Source organism: Silurus meridionalis, chromosome 16 (genome assembly GCF_014805685.1).
Source record: "Silurus meridionalis isolate SWU-2019-XX chromosome 16, ASM1480568v1, whole genome shotgun sequence".
NCBI classification, from domain to species: Eukaryota; Metazoa; Chordata; class Actinopteri; order Siluriformes; family Siluridae; genus Silurus; species Silurus meridionalis.
This window is the reverse complement of record NC_060899.1, coordinates 3130001-3152500: the sequence shown is the minus strand read 5'-3', so window position 1 is coordinate 3152500 and position 22500 is coordinate 3130001. Positions and strand designations below refer to the sequence as shown.

Below are 22500 nucleotides of genomic sequence, written 5' to 3'. Positions count from 1 at the left end.
TTCTCCTTCCTCCTCCTCCTATTTTTCCTCCCTCACATGACTTTTCCAGCCATATGAGGTTCTTTCACAAACTGTTCCCACAACACCAGAAGCACACAATTGTATCGGATGTCTTTTGAATGTGCATGAAAATTTCCCTTTACTTGGGATTCTTGAACTAGGAGACCAAAAAACCTGCTTCAGCATGATATTTGTGCACAAGGGCAATGAAAATTTTCTTTTTTCATGGGTTGGAGGTTAGAAGAGTAGTGTGGAAGACCTTGACCTGCTACAGAGCTCTAAACTTAACCCTAATGAACAGCTTTGAGATTACAAACTGCACCCCATGCCTCCACATCTTTACCTTATTTGGGGAAACCTGATGTAAAATCCTGAGCTCCCCATTCCTGTGTGTGTGTGTGTGTGTGTGTGTGTGTGTGTGTGTGTGTGTGTGTGTGTGTGTGAGAAAGAGAGACAGCCAGACAGAGAACAAGGTGACATCTTCACAGAATTTCAGTGTTTGATTAACGTCCACACACATACACACACACACACACACACACACACACACACACACACACACACACACACACACACACACAAACAAACACACGCATACGCATACGCATGAAAGACTTACTGTGAAAAACCTCTTAGATTCTGTCTGGAAGGTTTTCTGAAAGAGACCTCTTTCTGTCTGCGCTGTAGTGTACAGTGAAGTGTACTAATAATAGTGTTTTTTTTTTCTTTTCTCCCGTTAATTACGTGCTGGCATTAGAGAATTGTAGAACTTGGCAACTCTTTTTTTTATGAACTCACATTTGGCTTCATGGAGCCACTTACACATCACGAAAGTTCACAATGAGTGAGAACGCACTTCAGAGCAGACTTATTTAGCTCCGGGGTCTCTCCGGGTTTGGAGCATACCGTCTGTGTGCTGTTATATGGATAGGGGTGTGTACGATATACATCGTACATAGTAATTTTAAATAAAATGCCTGTTTTGATTAATAGTATATATACAAGAATCTTCACAAAAATAAAATGTATAAAACTAAAATAGAACAAACTTTCTTTTGGCTTCTCCCATTAGGAGTCGCCACAGCGGACCATCCGCATGTTTGATTTGGCACATGTTTTTACGCTGGATGCCCTTCCTAACGCAACCCTCCCCATTTATCCGGGCTTGGGACCGGCACTAAGGCTTGTGCAACCCTAATGGCTGGGGTTGGTTCCCTGACCGGAGATCGAACCCGGGCCACAGCGGTGAGAGCGCCGCATCCTAACCACTAGACCACCAGGGAACCCTAAAAAACTAAAATAGAACAAATCGAGTAAATGCAAAACTATTTTTTTTTTATATTGATTAAATTGAGTTATTGATTAAATTGGCACACATTTAATGGATTAAATAACAGTAAGTCAATATATCGCGAGAACCACACCTACAACCCACCTACAGAGTGCAAGTATACACTACGCGATGAACTCTATGTGCTCTTTCCCACCGTGATTCAGTCTATTAAAATGATATGGGGTCAGAAAATGTGTACATTTATTTATAATATAATATAATATAATATAATATAATATAATATAATATAATATAATATAATATAATATAATATAATATAATATAAGAAAAGTATTTTTTTTCCTAAAATGCAAATTGGCTATTAAAATATATTATAATATTTATATTATATAATAATATTATAGTATTATAATATACTGATTTCATTTGCATTGTAACAGCCAAAATGTTGTATTATTCTAATTGATTGATTAAATGTAAGAACCCGACTTCAAAAATAGCTTTATGCAGGTTAAAAATGCCTATAAAAGGTAAATTTAAACTTTATCTCTGTTACTGCTATGAAGTGGCCACCACACAGAACATGAAGAATGGACAGCTGTCCACAGTAGTCCTTAAAAGCACAATAACACACATCATTATCAATAAAATCGTAAAAAATATCATTATCAAACACCCCTAGATATGGGTCCATGTATCTTTCCCTTAGGTTCTATGGGTTCCTTTATCCTCCCAAAATTGTCCCAGGTGAAATGGTGGCTACATTTGGTCTAGATTGTGTAAATGAAATTGTGTGAATCCTATCCAGGGGGTTTTTAAGTTCCTGAATCATTTCCAGTGTTCCCACTGGAACCCTAAGCAAGATCAATAAATCAATGAATATAGGATAATTGGGCACACATTGGAGTTGAGATGCTTATCTTCCAGAAAAAAAAAAGAAAATCCAGGAACTAGCTAGTATAGTGTAAGAATATAGTATAGATTGTAATATGAAACAAAACCTCACTATCAATAATGCAAAACCTTCCCTCTCTCCAATGTCCTAATAGTAAAGTCTGTTCCTTCCGGTGGCCATCTTGGCAATGCTCCAGGACAAGACCTGGTTCTTCAATGGGGAACCCGAAATGGATCTTTACATTCTTGTGCTTATTTCTGGCTGTTTCTATGGGAACGATCATCAGAACTGGAGAGTAGGTTGGATTTCTAAGCGGCTTCCTGCAGCCTATATACAGAATGTGCACTGCGTAGGGAACATTGTGCCTTCTACACCCTGCGTAGTGTTTGTGTGGACCATGGAAAAATGTTTGGCTGGATTTTGTACTTTGAAGATCATAAATCTTTGACTTTGTTGGGATCTAAACGAATGCAAATGGAATAAGAAAGGTGCTTTATGTTTGTTACATGTACTTTACAGAAGAGTGAAATTCTTTATTTGCATATCCCAGAGCACAGGATCGGCCATGATACAGCACTTGCTTAGGGGGCCAAGAATGGCAGCTTAAAGATACTGGGGCTTGAACCCCCAACCAGTAACCCAGAGCCTTAACCACTGAGCTACCACCTTCTATTTTTACATATCCAAGGAAGCTGGGGTCAGAGCACAGAGTCAGCTATAATACAGCACCAGTGGAGCACCAAGGGTTAAGGGCCTTGCTCAGGAGCCCAAGAGTGTCAGATTGTCAATACAGGGGCTTAAACCCCCAACCTTCCAATCAGTAACCCAGAGCCACTGAACCATCACTGCACTAAGCCGAAAGAAAGTTTATTGTTAGCTCAAACATCATCTTTAAATACAATATGTTATGAAATAAGGAGCAATGTGTCTTAATTATAAATCTTAGAAGGCGTTGATTATTTAAGCATTCGTGTGAGAAAAGCTTCCGTTTGCTTTGGCGCTTTGAGCTGTTACTTTCCCCACTGGAAAGTCTTCAGGACTGTGGATTTCGCACGGTTGCTTTTCTCATCACCCCCCCAATCTAATTATCTCCAAGAGAAAGAAAAAGAGAGTTCTCTGAGGTAAGTGATAAGAGGAACTAGCAAGTTTCCCAGACTCTGGCCAACATTAAATCCTGTGGATGTTCTAAAATGTAAAAAATAAAAAAGGATGAAATCATGTCAAGTGAAATAAAAAAAATCAGCCAGTTTTTTTTACTTAAGTTAGATTTGATGTCTGATTGGACCATTCAGAATGCGATTTTTTCCCTCCAAAGCCAAATTTTTGTTGACTTGGATTTTGGTATTTATGATTTCTCCTATTTGGCCTAGTGCCTCAGAATCAGCTAAAGATAAGCAGCCCCACAGCATGACACTACCACCACCATGCTTCACTATGGGATTGGTGGTCTCTGGGTCATGAAATGTCTTAATTCTTCTTGTCCTTTTAACAAGTTTAAAGGAGTTTCGTGGTACATCGAATGTTTTGTAAGTTCTTTTAGACACCTTACCTGAACTTTGAGATCCTGTCGATGTTTTGAGGAATTCTTCATAGGTTATGGTTGAGCAGTCAGAGGAAACCATGAAACATATCAAGAAAACCCTATGTTAACAGCTAATCTTGATTTGGGGTTAATCAGAAACACATGACAGGCTCATCAGTATTCATTTAAAAAAATAGTTTGAATGGGATCAGGTCATTTGGAGCACACACACATGCTCTATTATATAATGAGTGTACACATTGAAATGCACATTTATGACATTTGGGAGACGCCCTTTTCCAGAGCGACTTACAATTACTGAGCAGTTGAGGGATAAGGGCCTTGCTCAAGGGCCCAGCAATTAAAGCTTGGTTTAATGGGGTATGGATTTTAAACAGTGAGCTACCACCAACCAGGTTATTGACGAGGGTATTGAGGAAGTTATTGTAATTTTGTCCCCGAAACATCGGAAAAATTGGCTGTGGTGTAAAAAGTATAAAACACTTCCTGGTGTGCTATTTTGGAAAAATAATCTGCAGTAAATTAGTGAACACTTGGTCTCATCAGTAACACTGTATATTTGTGAGTCCCTGTATGTGTGTGTCAATGTGGGTTTGTGTCTGTCATTGTGGATTTGTGTATGTGTCTGTCTGTGAAAGAGAGAGAAAGAGAGAGAAAGAGAGAGAGAGAGAGAGAGAGAACAGTTTATGAATATTTATAAATGAGCACCTGCAAAACACACACACAAACACACACACACACACACACACACACACACACACACACACACACAGGCGACACCATTCTCACAACCTCACACATTTTTGGAAGGAAACGAGAAGTGATTTTAGTTTACGCTTCTCAATGACTTCTCTATTTAAGATCTTTTCGTTACCTCCCATGGCCCGTGTGTGTGTGATATTATACACGGCTGTGTGCGACCAGACACCGGCTCGTCATGTTTATGTTGCGATACAAGATTTTAATAAACTACTAATAATACAAATGGTGCAAATTCCCAGATCAAACCAAGCATAGACTAGAGAACATTCCCAAATTAACCGTAGCTAAGACAACAGAATATTCCCAAACTTAGCATAGACTAAAAAAATATTCCCAAAACCACTCATCACTAAGACTAAAGAATATTCCCAACCTAAATTCAGCTAACATTAGAGAATATTCCAAAACTATTAATTGCTAACATTAGAGAATATTCACAAACCATTTATAGCTAATACTAGAGAATATTCACAAACCAAGCCTAGCAGAGACTAATGAACATCCAAAACCTAGCATAGACTAGAGAATATTCCCTAACCCAACATAGTACAGACTAGATCATATTCCCAAATCACTTATAGCTAATACTAGGCAATGTTCCCAAACCAAACCTAGCATTGACTAAAGAATATTCCCAAACCACTCTTCGCTAAGACTAGAGAATATTCCCAAACCACTTATAGCTATGACTAGAGAATATTCCTAAACCAAATTGAGCTAATATTAAAAAATATTCCAAAACCAGTCATGGTTAATATTAGAGAATATTTAAAAACCAATTGTAGCTAATACAACAGAATATTCCCAAACCAAACCTCTTATAGATTAGAAAATATCCACAACCAAATTTAGCATAGACTAAAGAGTATTCCCAAACCAAACATAGCATAGTCTAGAGAATATTCCCAAACAACTCATACCTAATCCTAAAAAATATTCCCAAACCAAACCTAGCTAAGACTAGAGAATATTCCCTATCCAAACCAATCTTATTCCCCAATATATATATACATATATCCCCAATCAATTATCTGGGGTTGGTTTAGGAATATTCTATAGCCTATGGTGTGGATTTACAGTTCTTTAGCAATTTCTTTTTTAAACTGCTGCAAATATAATCTAATATGTCTAGTTTACAGGCATCCACAAACTTTTGTCCATATATAGTAAGTCTCACCTTTCACAGCAATCTTTTCCCTACAAAAAAGTCCCTACATTGTATCACACCACCCCATGGCTGAATATTTTTCTACACCAGCACGATATTGAGCATTTTTTTTTAAATCACAATATTGTTTTTTTGAAGCAGCAGGCTTTCCCGACACGTTTCTCACACTCTCGTGGAACTCTCGTCCAGCCAACAGATTTGTGAAGCTGCCTTCTCGGAGAGCGACACATGCAACACTTCTTCAAATTTGTCCAAAATAAGGGAGACAGCTGTCTTTAGGCTAGCCTCTGAACAGGACAGACTTTCTGTGCCTAAAAAACACTGCCTACACAACAGCCTTTTCCTGAGCGGGGATTCGGGCTCTATTGTAAAATGTGGTTTATTGTGCTGCGTTGTGTACCCGATTACGACCATATGTAGTGTGTTGTGTATTCTGTAATCTAATTCTCATTTATAGAGGACATTTATATATTTAAATACAAAAGTTTTGTGATGCCTTGCTTTTTCAGACATTCGTGGTTCCCTTTCAGGGACTCGAGCTGCGACAAGAACGCTTTTGAAGTGCTTCTGTGTTGTCCAGGCTCTGAATCACTTGTGTAATCGGTTCAATGGAAAGGGCGGTGTCACTGGTGGTGTCACAACCAGAAAGCAATAAAACGCACGTGGAGTGAAACCGGTGCTAGCTTCTGTTTGTTCATGAAGCGCTCTATGTGTATGTGTCTATGGTAAGTGATAAATGTCTAAAAAAATATAAAAATGAAGCCACTAAGGAACAAAGCATTCCCTTTGTTTATGCGCAATGTCCGTGTCACTTGTCCCCCACTTGTTCCCGAGGAAATCGGCTGCGCAATCCACGAGCACTCAGAGACAACCCCTCACCCAGTTCCCTTCGAGAAGCTATTAGAGGTAGTGAAAAAAGTGTGTTAATTGGACGATCCACTGGGTTTTAAAGATGCTGGCTAACTATCTCTCCCCAGGTGCTGTGTCATCCCTAAAAACCCTGGTGCTGCCCACCAAGTCCCTTTAAACTAGCGGGCAAGGCTTATGCCTCAGCAGGTCAAACCACAGGCTGTTTGCACACCATGGCTGTGCTGCAGGCCTATCAGGCTGACCCGCTATGGGAGCTAGATGTGGGAGACATGCTGGGCGGTCAGGAATCCAGAGCTTTTCTGTGTGACAGGCTTAGCTCTCAGGGCATCTAACTAACCACAACCATGCACCTCTGGTTTCGTGAGGTGCAAAAAGCAGAGCGTTGTATAGGATCCCTAGCAGGGGGGATTTGGACCGGGTCTGAGGACTATCCCCTTTAATAGAGGAGCTTCTGCCAAAAAGTCCTGAAACAGGACCATCTGGGGTCTAATCGGAAGTCAGAATCCCTCTCTGAGCAGCAACATCAGTGGATTCTGATCAGAGGATCAGTGGATTCTGATCCAACAATGGGTGGATTCTTTGTTGTAGTTTGTTCCCAATGTAACACACTTAATAATAAAATATAAATGAAAAACAGTTTAAAAACCAATGAAGGATCTTCAGTCTCGGTTGAGGAAAAGCAAAACTTCTTTTATTGCAGTTACATTCCAATGAGCTCATTGAAGGTGGTCACTCAATCACAACAAAATGATCAAGCACACATACTTTTTACACACAATCATTTTAATACTCTGGTGTCACATGACACCTCTATTTTTTCTTATCTCTTCGCTTTGGCAAATTCCCCTTATTTTCGTGTTACATAGTGTGTTGAGCTCATAGAGATAACATTTACAAGCTTGTTACCTTGTTGCTACATGCACATATTAATTTTATGTTTTGTCATTATGATTTCCAATTTTATGTTCAGTCATTGTGATTTCCAATTTTATGTTCAGTCATTGTGATTTCCAAATGCATATCTAGTCATTGTGATTTCAAAATGTATATCTTATCTCTATTGGTTTCTTTTTATTCAGCTTTATCTCGCAGATGTTCTGGGACAGCTCTTAGGAGCATTTTCCGCAAACTCTTCTTCCTAGCACTCGAGATTGGCAAATTTATTGAACATTTCTCTAACTCAACTGTTCTAGGTAATCCCTTTCTGCCTCCTCGCATTGTACAGTGTACTTTTACGGGTTATATGGGCACACAGACCTCACCTGACCTCCCTGCTGTTTGTCATCAGAAGACACAGACCGAGAATGAACATTCTGGCGACTCTTGCATACATGCACCAACTCTTCAATCTTCTCCTTATCCGTCCTGCTGGTCTCCTACTGATTATTCTCCTTCTTCCCCCCTTTTATCTTCTAATCATTATTTTCCTCGTCCCCTGAGTCTGATCTTGATTGCTCTGCTATGACTCCTTGAACTTTCAAGGCGGCCTCCAATCTCTTTTTTCCCCAATAAACATGCTCATATGTGATTGTTTTATTTCACCTGCACGCTCATAGCATCAGTCAAGCCCTATTCTACTCTATTTTTGGTATCAGATTATTAGTTTAATTCTACTTGGAGTAAATAGGTAACATGAGTTTGATTGAGATATAGTCTAAATAGGTTTTTTGATTCAGCTAATTTTATAGTATCTAATAAGTTCTATACTAATAATTAGCTAAATACGTCAGATTGATTACACTCTAAATTAGTTTGATTAAAATACAAGCTGAATAAATTGGATTAGAATTTTCTTTCCCCTCGAAGGGGCCCTGTGCACCTCAGTAAACGGTACTTGCCCCACCCCAGCGCCCTCAGGAAACTGGTCTGTTAACCCTGCCATTTTCAGGGCACGGCCAGCTCCAACGAACGCCCTCCTTGTTTTGCCGGTACCAGAGTGGACTGCAAGGGTTTGCCGCAAGAAGCCCCTAGAGCTGCACCAGGGCGTAACCTCCGGCTCTAGGTATATGATAGGTCAGTCTCGAGAGACTGATTCCCTTAACAGACTATCTAGCGATCTGCTAGATGTCTCTTGATGGGACCTGGTCATGGAACATAGGAAGTTCCTGAGGTTTGCTTTTGGGGCTGAAGCTTACGAATACCGGGTCCTTCCTTTTTGTCTTGCCCTCTAACCCCACACCTTCATGAAGTGCGGACACGGCACTGACCCTGAGACTTTGAGGCGTCCGCATTCTAGATTATATCAACAATTGGTTGATCAATCGGAGCAGCTGGCAGTCTGGCATCGAGATGTCTTTCTTGCCCACATGAGGGAGCTGGGGTTAAGGCTGAATGACAAAAAGAGTGTGCTTTCTCCATTACTGAGAACCACCTTTCAGGCGTAGAATGGGATTCGACAGTTATCCTTGCACAGTTCCCCGCTCATTTCGAAACCATCATTATGGTCATCTTCAAGCAATGACTGAAGACCAACCTCTTCCTGAAACACTTAAATTAGCACTTTCCAAGTTTGTAGAATTCAGAAGTTATATTTATATTCAGTTTGTAATCTGGCATACCAGTGTAGATTTATTCATTACTAGAGACTCAAAGCACTTTTGTACGTCGCTCTAGATAAGGGTGTCTGCTAAATGCCGCAAATGTAAATGTTAATGTATTAAGAGAGTGAGGGAGGGCCAGTCACTCACTTTGAAGCAACTTTAAGCCTGCTGGGTCTGAAGACGGCAGTGTCCAATTGGCCTCGTGCAGATGAGACCCCTCAGGTGGTGTCTTAGAGTCTAAGTACAATCAAGGTCACGTGCCGATTGCTACATGCCTTAGATGTGTGGAGAGATCCCAGGTTCCTGTCTCAGGCCCTGTACTGGGAGTTCCTGGTTCTCGTGTTATGCTTATGACAGATGCGTCCCTCACGTGCTGGCGAGCGGTCGTGAATCTGGGAAAGGCACAATAACATTAATTGCCACTTGCCTTCAGACCTCAAGTGCTACCATGTGTTGGTCCATACGGACCACACGTCGGTGGTTCCTACATCAACCACCAGGGGGGTCATGCGATCTCGCCTCCTATACAAGCTGGCATGTCAGATCCTCCTATGGGCCCAGGGGAAGCTGCCACGTAAACGAGGGAGCCGGCCTCCTTTTGAGACAAGGGCCAAGGCATGGGAAATGGCGACTCCACCCTGAGGTGGTGGTGCAAATTTGTGGGAGATTTTACAGAGCTCAGGTGGACCTGCTTGTGACTCGAAAGGCATCACACTGTCCCTTCAGCCATGCCTGTATGTCTTTCCCTCTGTTCTGAAGTCCTGAAGAGAGTTTGCCGGGCTGAAGTCCATCTCCTTCCGGTGGCCTATTAACCCTTCTCGAACACCCTCTCTGGGAGATTATTTTCAGGAGGGATCTTCTCTCCCAGGCAGGGGGCACAGTATGTTACCCCCGCACAGGAAGCTGTGGCTGTGGACCCTGAGACACTCCTAGCCTCTGGTCTCTCCACCAGAGCTCCCTTCACGAGGAGGTCATACACGGCGAGATGGCGCCTGTTCATGACATGGTGCGATCAGCACCATTTGGATCCAGTTAACTGCCCAGTTGGTTCAGTGCTGGAATCCAAACGGTTGGTTTCTTTCAACCTAAAATATTACGTGTCCTCCATTGTGGCATACCCGCTTTGTAGAACCCGTTGGTGACACGTTTTCTCTGTGGTACCTGGAGGCTGAGGCCTGCGTAGGACTTGGCTTTCATCTTGGAGGCCCTATCGGAGCCTCCCTTTGAGCCATTGGCAAAGGTGCCTTGGAGGTTCCTCATAGTCAAGACTGTGTTCCTCCTGGCCATTTCCTCTCTCAAGAGAGTGGAAGATCTTCAAGCCCTCTTTGTGGCCCCCTCTTTCCTGGAGTTAACTCCAGGCATGGCCAGTGCCTTCCTTTACCCTAGAACAAGATATGTTCCCAAGGTACACTCGGTCATCCCACGACCTGTTATGCTCCAGGCTTCTTTCTCCTCCTTTCCCGGCTTCAGACCAGGACTAGTGGAACCGACTGTGTCTGGTGTGAGCACTGGACATATATGTCCACAGAACAAGCCTGTGTAGAAAGTCAGAGCAACTGTTCATCTGCTATGCGAACCAGCAGACGCTCAGCAGATGAACTGTGGATGCTTTTTTATCCTTCTACGAGTCCTCTGGTTGTGCTGCTCTTTTCGGGAGTAAGAGCTTACTCGACCCGGAGTGTGGCAGCCTCTAAGGTGTTGTCCTCTGGAGTTTCCCTCCAAGACATCTGCAACGCTATGGGCTGGTCCACCCTCAGTCCTTCCACCTAGCTGTGCCCATCCACACTAGGCAGGGACTGGCGTGATTGGACTCTCGTTCCCAAAGCATTGTTGACACAGCTTGAGTTCCTGAAAGGGAACGTTTCTAGGTTGTGTGTGTAACCCTGGTTCCCTGAGGGAACGAGATGCTGCGTCTCCATGCCACACTGCCAGCATCCCTTCAGCGCTTCCTTCCCTTTTCAGAAGCTAGCTAGTATATCAGTACTTGACCTTATTACTAATCACACGCCAGAATCTGGTGGAACATCATAAAAAAGTATTGCATGTATTTGATTTATACTATTTTATTTTAATGAAATATTTTTTTTCTATTTTTTTATATTATTTAACGAAGCAGGCATTTTAATTACAATTGTTTAAAAAATTGGGAACTGTTCAAATGTTTATGATTTGTAATAAACTACATTCATAAAAATGTAAAATTAAAAATAGCAATTTTGTGTTTTGCATTTCTTTCCCCTAAGTGTACCGGAATTTAACCAAACTATAACTTAGAAAATGAGGTACGTACTGGACTGTAAACTTTGTGTATTGTTACACCCCTTGTGTGTGTGTGTTTGTGTGTGTGTGACTGTGTATGTGTGCTGTTTACACACACTCCACTGCAGTGTATTTAGTTATTAGTTAAAGTTTGTTCTACCTGAGTGTTCTGTAGATTCTTTTTCCTTTCTCAGCAGTGTGTTAGGACATTTGAGAGCAGAGACTCTGTTATTCTGTTTCTCTGAAATGTGAGTAAGCAACTGAGAAAAACTGCAAATGCCAAATAACCACATGGCAGATCAGTTACTGTGCAAAGAGGAAACTGCTCGAATATTGTGTTGAAAGCTGACATATTTCACCTCTTCTTGAAAATCTCTCAGATTAGAATGGAATATCAGACCATCTCAAGTTCTTAATAAGGATGTGTAATCTCACCTTCCTGTCCTAGCAAAAAAAAAAGGTAAAGAGGATTTATTTCTAATTCAAATACAACATTAAATTATAACATTGTTTATTCCAATGTTGAATTCTCAATTCTGATTGGCCACAAGGTTTTACCTGCAGGTTGATTTATTACTAAATGTGCTACTTCACATTCTTTATTGTTTCTATAGCAACAGCTCGTTCACAGACACTTGTATTGTGGACACAAAACTGATGAACATACACAGATTAAAAAAAAAGTTTGGCTAACAGCTTACTTCATGTAAAGATTTGTACCAAAGCTTTGAAAAAAGTCTAAATATATATTATAAAAGCAAGTAATACATTAATTAAGCATTTTCTGATTTTTTTTTTATTATATTAAAAAACACAACCAAATACATATCATTACAAGTCTTAAAATGAATAATATTGTTTTGCAGGAAAAAAGTACTTTTTTTTTTCTTATTGTGAATGGTGGATTCATTCTTTATTTAAGTATGTACTTATTTACTATTTATTTACTGCTAAACATGCACACAAACATTTTTCGAATTTTTAATCAAGTTTTCTGTAAAATGACAACAAAAAAACCCAATAAAAAAATAATGTATATTTCCTATTCGATATGAAAGGATCTTCAGTGTCAAAGAGATTTTCTGAATTTTTTGCCTCTTGAGGAGACACAATTTAGGTGGCTAGCTAGTCAGTTTGCATTTATGTGTACTAATATGTATATGTGTGTATTACAAATAACCTGAGTCAATTTAAACACACAAGAGAACTAAGATGTAATCTATAACCTCTACTCTAAAAACTTCAATATAGTTATTCATACATCAAATTCATACTAAATTTAAAACGGAGTAGAGTGGCCTCTAGCTAGTCCGCAATGAGTTTACGAATTATTATTTTTTAGTACATTTTTTTTTTCATTATTAAATTTAAATTTTTGTTTATTACTTAATACAAAATATTGCATATACTATTTCTTTTTTATTTTTAATAGTTAGTTTTATTTGTTTTAGTATATTTTATTGTTTTTTGAATAGCATTTATAGCTATTAAATTATTAGGAGATATGCATAGTCAATAACTTAATCAAGTTTTCTGTAAAATAACAACAAAAAAACCCTAATAAAAAAACAATGTATATTTTCTATTCGATATGAAAGGATCTTCAGTGTCAAAGAGATTTTCTGAATTTTCCGCCTCTTGAGGAGACACAATTTAATATCTTTATTGAAACAAATACTATTAATCAGCAGTGGTTCTAAGTTAAACCCCTTAGCATTTAAAAAAAAAAAAAAAGAAAAGAAAAAAGAACGTAAGATAAACAACGTTGGCATCCTGTAACCTTGTATCTAATTGGTCCAAAGTTGTAGAGCTTATTTTCTAACATCATAAACGAAGCTGTAGTCTTTTTATGTTAATAAATGTGAGTTTTTACATAATGATCAAATATTTAAAATAGATAAATACAGAGAAAACACCAGACCAGCAAACATGGTTGAAAAAATGGATCTACCTACAAAACAATCAAAATGACTGTTCATCCTACACTGTATGGACAAAAGTTTGTGTACACCTGAGCATAAGATCAGTCTGTGATTATTAAACATCCTATTCCATATTTCCTTTTTTCCCTGTTATAATAACCTCCACTCTTCTGGGAAGATGTTCCACTAGATTTTCGAGTGTGCTTGTGGAGATTTGTGGAGATTCATTCAGCCACAACAGTGTTAGTAAATTCAGGTAGGTGAGAAGTTAGGGCCATTTATCGCTTTGTAGCAGAGCATCTTCCACTCCAACCCATGTAAAGCATATCTTCATTGAGTTAGCTTTGTGCCACACTTTATTTCCTAGTTCAAGTAAAGGGAAAATTCAATGCTAGCACATCCAATTACAAATTACAATTGAGTGCCTCCAACTTTGTGGTAACACTTTGAAGAAGAACTACATATGGCTGTTCAAGTGTCAAGTGTCCCGATACGTTTGTCTATATGGTGTAGTTTGATGACAGTAGGAAGTATTTAACACACATATCTTGTTTGCTTGACATTTCTAGTGTTATCACTTTGACTTTAAGATTCGACAAAATATTAAAAAAGCCTACATTTCTTTTTTTATTAATGCTGGTAGAGCTAGCTGGTATGTCATGAATGTTAATAGTGCTAGCTAGAAATAGTGCTAGCTAGTAATTTAGCATCACAATGTAAACTAGTACCCTGAATGAAGTGTTACAGAATGAAAGGTTATCACAGTGTTAACTTAATGTTACAGGGGAAATTTAGGTGGCTAGCTAGTCAGTTTGCATTGATGTGTATTATATGTATATGTGTGTATTACAATTAACCTGAGTTAATTTAAACAAACAAGGGAACTATGATGTAATCTATAACCTCTACTCTAAAAACTTCAATATAGTTATTCATACATCAAATTCATACTAAATTTAAAACGCAGTAGAGTGGCCTCTAGTTAGTCCGTAACGAGTTTACGAATTATTTTTTTTTAGTAAATTTTTTTTTTCATTATTAAATTTTATTATTTGTTCATTACTTAATTCTTTTTTTATTTTTAAAAGTTTGTTTTATATGTTTTAGTATATTTTATTGTTTTTTGAATAGCATTTATAGCTATTAAATCATTAGGAGATATGCGTAGTCAATAACGAACACATTAACAACTTATGGACAAATTCATGGTATGAACAGTTGTTCGAAAAACGTAACTTGTTCATAAGGTGGGGAGCATCTGTGTGTGTGTGTGTGTGTGTGTGTGTGTGTGTGTGTGTGTGTGTGTGTGTGTGATATATATATATCTCAAGGGGCTTTTTACTTGTTCCATGTACATTATAGAACATTAAAATTCTTTCTTTTTATATCCCAGCAATTATAAGAAGCTGGGCTCAGCCATCATACTGGAGTGCAGAGGATTAGGGGACTTTTTTAAGGGCCCAACAATGGCAGCTTGGCAATACTGGGCCTTCAACTCCCCCAACCTTCAAATCAGTAACCCAGAGCCTTAAACACTAAACTACCACCTCCCAAATTATGACCTGTATGGGTATAAGCTGTATGGTTTCTCGAGGTTAAACTTGAACATGCATTGATAAAGAACAACAGAAACAATGAAGCAACACAGATGTTTTACAGATGTTCCAGAAGATTAAATATCTTTAGTGAATTAGATCCCGGTGTCGACATATAAACGGAATAAAACACTTCAGGGTCAAATTTTATGATATTAAATTTTACTAGTGTTGGTAACTAGTAAAGTTATTAATATATTTTTTACATGACGTTCAGTACCCAAAGTATCGCCGCTGATTTATGGCAGATTATTGATGCTCGTATTTGCGTATGTATGTCATGTTTGTGTTGTATTTGTGACTATAATATTAATTTGTCCCCATGGCTGCAAAAAACTTTCTACTGCTAGTGTTAGTGCTGGTGCTGCTAAGTGTCATGCTATAACATTGGAGGATAAGGAGACTATGACAATACACCATGAGAAGTTGAGAGCTTGACTATCGTTCGTGATAAAGAAGGTATTTTAGCAACCACTGAATGATATATCAGGTCACCCAGCAGGTACAAAAAAGTTTAAAAGTAGAAAAAAATGTTAAAATATCGATTGTTCTACTGTGCCAGCCATAATACACAGTTCATATGAGTTTATGGGGCGTCAAGGTGGTTTTCTAAGATTTATATGTTTCTAGGATGTATTACAAGGTCGTTCTGTTTAATAATATAATAATTGTATAATAATAGAATAATATTAGTATGTGTTATTTATATTTTATCGACCTACTCAGTTATTGCCAGGAAAAAAAACTACGAAAGGATCCAGTGATTTCTGCTGAGACTTGATATGTCACGCGAATATTTTGATATCGTCATCTCGATCTCGGGCAACATTGTTAACTCAGGATACAAAATGAAGCTCAATCATGAGATTTTTTTTCAAGTACAAAAATTGTAATGGGAGTGCTTTTATGTGTATATATATTTAAATATTGTGTGTGTGTGTGTGTGTGTGTGTGTGTGTGTGTGTGTGTGTGTGAGTCAGACTACACATATATAATAAATGTAATAAAAGAAGTCACTATCTTCGGTCTCTTAAGCGCCATCATCGAATTTCTCTGTTCGCACACTCTCAGTCAATTTACGTACTTCAGAAACACACACACATACACACACTTAGAGTCTGATGTTCATGGATGCAAATAGATACTGTAAAACACCCACACACGCATACGTTTAAGAGTTTCTTATGTGTGGCACACACCTTTATACACACCTCTGCCTGTACCAATCATCACAGCCATTCCGGCACACACATAAACACACATATACACACTCTTATAGTTTGTCAGACAAAAACACACACAAACACACAGTGTCCTACCTCTGTGGGTGTCGTGCTGTAGTCAGGACCGGTGTGTCTGATCATTGAAACAGCCGGCAACGCTACAGCTGATGCAAACATCCAACTCAGTCTCACACACACTCACACCCTCCTCTCTCTCGCTCTCTCTCTCTCTATGTGTGTGTGTGTGTCTATCTATCCTCTATCTACTCTCGCTTCTGTCTCACCCACTGTCAGCATTCTCTCTTCTCCTCTCTGTCTCTCTTTCTTTCTAGCTTGAAAGCTTGGACACCCTCTGCTGTTGATCACACACTCCTCTTTCTCTCTCTCGCTCTCTCTCTCTCTCTCTTTCTCTCTCTCTCTCTCTCTCTCTCTCTCTCTCTGTCTCTCTCTCACATACACACACACACACACACATTCACACACTCTTACACACACTTCAGCTTAGTCGCCCTCTGTGACCCCTCCTATGTTTCTATCCCCAGGTCTCTCTCTCTCTCTCTCTCTCTCTCTCTCTCTCTCTCTCTCTCTTTAGTACAGTATATAATTAGCCACAGCTCAGTCTCATTGTGGAAGAGAAGCTTCGCTTGGCAAGAAGCCCAGCAGCTTTTCTCATTAACCTCTCAGCTCGCACCCTATTGGTCTGCTCGCCTCATCCCCCACCCGCCGTGCCCTCCTATTGGCTGATACACACCATGAGTCCTGCATATGCTGCTCCTATTGGCTGAGCGCGCTTTAAAACTGCAGAAAGTACAACGCGATATATAAAGATAGGACTGTACAATTACAAAACGTGTCTGGTTACATTTTATATGCTTCATAAGTTCATGACCATCAACACGTAGGACAACGAGATAACTTCAGAATGAATAAGAAACTATTTCGGGTTAGCAGGCCATTTTAAAATCGACTACAAAATGCCTACAAACTCGTCAATATCACAAAAACAATTTTCAAATAAAATCACATACCACTGGCTCACACGTGATTTTTTTAATTTTAGGCGCCTCCCTGAACCTGCCAGTATACCCGTATAACATTATCATAGCGAACATATTATGTTCCTTGCTAAAACGAGCAAAGCTGGGTACTTGTATTATAATCTAAAATTATTAAAACAAAATGCAAAGAAAATGTCCCATTTTGTATTCACTAAATTAGCTCCGCCTCCTCAACCCCGTTCGTCAATTTAAGATTCAAGATGGCCGCCCACATCATCAACAGTACAGAGCAAAGTTCGAAATTTTGTATTTCACATTTCACATAAAAAAAAAATTAAAGTAAGAAACATGTAACACGGACCATCTGTTCGCTAGTTTGACCGTAAACATACATCACGAAATCATGACGTAAGCGAATAAAAGATCTAATAAAAGATCAGGAATTTATTGTTCATCTGCTTTGTTTCATGGGCAATATTTATGTAATTTTAAATCGCAACTTCCCACTTCTGCGCTTAGAATACGTTTCTAGGAAGCATGCTGTCATCATGTAATTTTGCATGTGATTGGTCCAAAGTGGTAAAGCTTATTTCCTAACATCTGATCTTAGCCCTTCCCCTTAAATAAGGCATAATATTGTGTAATGTGTGATTTTATATGTAATCCTGTGTGACATTTTATACATTATATACATCATACATTATATTTTATATGAGATTATTTTCAGGATCTAGCACTATATATATATATATATATATATATATATATATATATATATATATATATATATATATATATATATATATATATATATATATATATATATACACTATATATATATATATATATATATATATATATATACATGTATACTACACATATATATGGTGTATACATATATAGTGTATACACCATATATGTATACACCATATATATGTATACTACACACACACACACACACACACACACACACACACACAGTATACACTTTATGACTAAGTCTAAACAAACGCTGACAGCAACACGTGCACAACAAGAGGAGTGTGACTAGCACATGGTCATCTTACAGTCACATGCCACAATATGTGTGTGTGTGTGTGTGTGTGTGTGTGTGTGTGTGTGTGTGTGTGTGTTTGGAATAGGAGCCTGAGGAGTCCTAAGTCTCATTTCCTCTCAACTTCTGTCACTCTCACTTCTGTGTCTCTCACACGCTCTAACACACACACATTCACAAACTCACACACACACAAACACACAATTGCATTCACACAAGACAAAACTCCTTTACAACGCAAAGTTGAGTTGTACAGAAAAAATACACTACCTCAACAACAACTTAGCAACGTTAGCTGAGTTAGCCAGTGTTGCTAAATAGCTAGCTGATGTTAATGTTACCTTTATAACCATATCTATTGTTTGTTACTATTAAGTAATCTTTTATAGGGTGTATATGAGACAGTGTTGCATGGGGCAGTGTGCCTGTCTCTGACCAAGCCATTGTGATGGTTGTGCTACAGATTCATGTTCAGATCGTGCCAGTTGAAAAATATTACCAGCAACTTAGCATAACATAACCGACTACTCAATGTAAAAAAAAACATAAATTGTGGTTGGATCATTTTTCCGAATATATAGATTTTAAGATTTTGAGTCATAACTGACTGACCTACATTATATGAACAATAGTTTTTTGAAAACCTGACCAACCATATGTCGTTCTTCCCAAAACTGTTACCACAAAGTTGAGTGCAAAGTTGGAGGCACACAATTTTATAAGATGTCTCTGGATCAAACATTCCCTTCACTTTAATTAGGTGATTCAAACCTGTTCCAGCATGACAATGCCCATATGCACCAAGCCAGCTTCATTAAGATATGCTTTAACTGGGTTGAAGTGGAAGATCTTCTGCTATAGAGATTCAACCTCAACCTTATTGAACACTATTGAGATGACTGACTGCACCTCAGGCATTCTCACCTCACTTCTGTATCTGACTTTACTAACATTTACATTTATTGCATTTGGCAGATACCCTTATCCAGAGTGGCTTAGAACTGAGACATTTAGTGTTAAAGGCCTTGCTCAAGGCCCTGCAGGGGCAGCTTGGTGGTGCTGAGATTTGATCCTATGAACTTCCGATCCAGAGTCCAATGCAATAACCACGGTGCTACCACCTCAAAATTACATTAAATTTATGGCATGTGGCAGATGCCCCTTATCCAGAGCAATTTACTTATACTTTTTCTTATTTACACAACTGAGCAGCTATGGGGTTAAGGGCCTTGCTCAGGGGCCCAGAAGCTCCAAAGTCCAATTCCTTAACCACTAAGCTAACACCTAACACCGTTGTTGCTAAAAGAATCGCCACAAATCTGCAGAAATAATTAGTGAAACATCTTCCTGGAAAAACTTATTATATGAGAATGGAGATGGAGATAAAAGGTCATAAGGTCAATAATTTGTTACAAACATTAGCTAGAGCAGTGATTTAAACCACTGTGATGTGAGAGATCTTCAGGTGTGCATAATAGGAAATGATGCAATTACACCTAACTGGTCCAAAAAGTATTATTAAAACAATTATTATTTAGTTCCTGGAAGTAATTTGCGATAGTTGAGCACTTTTACCTTCGATGTAGTGACTGGCAGCATTATGAAAATACTCCTCCATGTCAGTAGGCGGCAGTGTAGGTAGTGCAATAATGACTTTGTTAATTTCTAGCAATAGAATTAAAGATGCGTGCAACAGGTAGCACTGGCATTAATGGATAAATATTGCATATATTAAGTATGAGTGCAAAGTCTGAACCTGTACAGAATTCTGACCCAGATGAAGGTCCTAGTATGAGTGTTGGTCAAAATATGGCAAAAAAGTGATCTTGAGGCAATATTGTGAAATTTATCTTTCGTTTTCGTCTACTTTTACCAGGGATCTGACTGCAATGACCCTGTTATGCTTGGTGTATGGGAAAAAGCTCTCCAAGAGTGCAATGGTCCCAAGCCAAGCGTAAATAAACAAAACACTTCACTTTAAAACAAGAACACAGGCTATTTTGTACGCCTGCAAGGCAGCTTTCATAAAAAAAAATAAAAATAACACAAAGGTAATTAAGAAAGCTCCAAAAGCTTTCTACCTAGTAGTTGCACTCATAGCCAAATAAAAATAAAATACATTTTATTATATATACTTTGTTAGGTTACAGGGTGCCATTTTGTAAAATGTTTGGTTGGTGGTTTGCCATTTTAATTGTGTGCCATTTTGGTGTGCCTTCAAAAAGTTTGAAAAACACTAAGCTAGACTTAGGTGACTCGGTTTATGGCATCACTTCCTTCACTCGTGATTGTTTGCTAGTCAGAATATCAGTACAGCAAGCTAGTTTAGAAATAACTTACTGTAAAGGAAATACTGCTCTGGGTCAGCTAAGATTTTACACCAGAATAAGCAGAATGTGTTTTTATGCATATATATATATATATATATACAGTACAGACCAAAAGTTTGGACACACCTTCTCATTCAAAGAGTTTTCTTTATTTTCATGACTATGAAAATTGTAGAGTCACACTGAAGGCATCAAGGGCTATTTGACCAAGAAGGAGAGTGATGGGGTGCTGCGCCAGATGACCTGGCCTCCACAGTCACCGGACCTGAACCCAATCGAGATGGTTTAGGGGTGAGCTGGACCGCAGAGTGAAGGCAAAAGGGCCAACAAGTGCCAAGCATCTCTCGAGGAACTCCTTCAAGACTGTTGGAAGACCATTTCAGGTGACTACCTCTTGAAGCTCATCAAGAGAATGCCAAGAGTGTGCAAAGCAGTATTCAAAGCAAAAGGTGGCGACTTTGAAGAACCTACAATATGACATTTTTCAGTTGTTTTACACTTTTTGTTATGTATATATTTCCACATGTGTTAATTCATAGTTTTGATGCCTTCAGTGTGACTCTACAATTTTCATAGTAATGAAAATAAAGAAAACTCTTTAAATGAGAAGGTGTGTCCAAACTTTTGGTCTGTGCTGTATATATATATATATATATATATATATATATATATATATATATATACTGTATATCATACAGAAAAAATTGTAAGCAGATATGATGTGCAGCTGAACGTCTAAACGTGTCAGAACACGTTTTCCAAAGAACGATTTGTGTTGATTTGTTCCCTATTCACTAATATGGGAATTGGTGGGGTAATAAATGATACCACAGACAGCCACTAGAGGGCTTTAGAAACACTTTAGCTTCACATATAAAACTGTATATAAACAATTTTTGTGTGAAACAAGAAGTTAGCTAGCAAATGTACCTTATGATTTGCATAAACATTGTTCGATTTAATGCAATTTCCTTTTTAAAGTACAATGCTAATTTTTAAAACCCAGTTTTATTACTTCAACACTTTTTTCTTCATGAGAACTGATGGACCTGTGTAATTTTAATCCACTGATGACTTAACGAGCTGATTCGGCTGTGCGGAGTATAAGAGAAACGTAGTGTGTAAATCACCAGGGAAATCACTGCAACTACACTGTTCTGATGTTCTTCCTGCCGGCGTGTCAGTTTGCCTCGCCGAGCCAAACTGAAATCAATTACGCTTCTACAGACTTTATTTCAGCTTCGATTAAGACACAGACAGATGAGAGAAAAACGGAATTTAACACTCGACTGACTTAGCAAAGATGGATTCGTAATACATACACTATACAGACCAAAGTTTGTGGACACCCAAGTATGAGTTTTGTATGTTCTTGGAACATTCTGTTCCACATTTAATCCCCATTTCCTGCTATAATAAGCTTTACTCTTCTGAGAAGATGTTCCACTAGATTTTGTGAAGATTTATTCAGCCACATGGATGTTAGAAAGGTATTGATGTGGGTGAGGAGGCCTGGCGTGCAGTCAGCAGGAAAAATTAATCCCAAACGTGGGAAAATTCAATGCTGCAAAATCTAAAGACATCTAATACAAGTGTGTGCCTTCAAATTTGTGAGGGCAATTCGGACAAGAACTGGAAAATCAGGTGTCCATATTGTGTATTTATATCATTTGACAAACAATTAAACTTAAAGAAATCAATGCTGGTTGTATCAAAATTGTACTTGAAATACCGAATTAAACATGACTGCGTTAAGGTTTTGTACTTTAGCTCAGCAGATCATGGGTTTAAATCCAAACCACAACAAAGCAGCAACTCCTGGACCCCTGAGTAGGGGCCTTAACCACAGCCGCTCAGTTGTGTGCATGAGATCAAAAAGTCACTCTGGATAAGTGTCATAAATGTAAAAGATGGTTTTGGTAAATTCTCTTTTAGATTTATTCGATTTTGTTAATATGAAAGAAAACCTGACTCGGCTGAGCGATCTGCTGACCGAGCACTTATTAATAACTTGAAACAGTTAATTAAACTCAGAAAAGTTCAAGTT

At 38.5% G+C, this 22500-nt stretch overlaps 1 protein-coding gene across 3 annotated transcripts in view; it reads right to left on the bottom strand.

Moving 5' to 3' along the window:
• The window catches only part of zmp:0000000926 (ataxin-1), a 44961-nt gene extending 28456 nt beyond the window's left edge, over nt 1-16505 (bottom strand). For 2 of the 3 annotated variants that reach the window (XM_046870120.1, XM_046870117.1), the window contains exons 1-2: nt 16168-16505; nt 3739-3774 (exon numbers count right to left, since the gene is read on the bottom strand). The gene's annotated coding sequence lies outside the window, so the exon portion shown is untranslated. The remainder of the gene's footprint in view (nt 1-3738; nt 3775-16167) is intronic. The other variant, XM_046870118.1, reaches the window with a different exon arrangement.
• Nucleotides 16506-22500: the final 5995 nt, after the last annotated feature.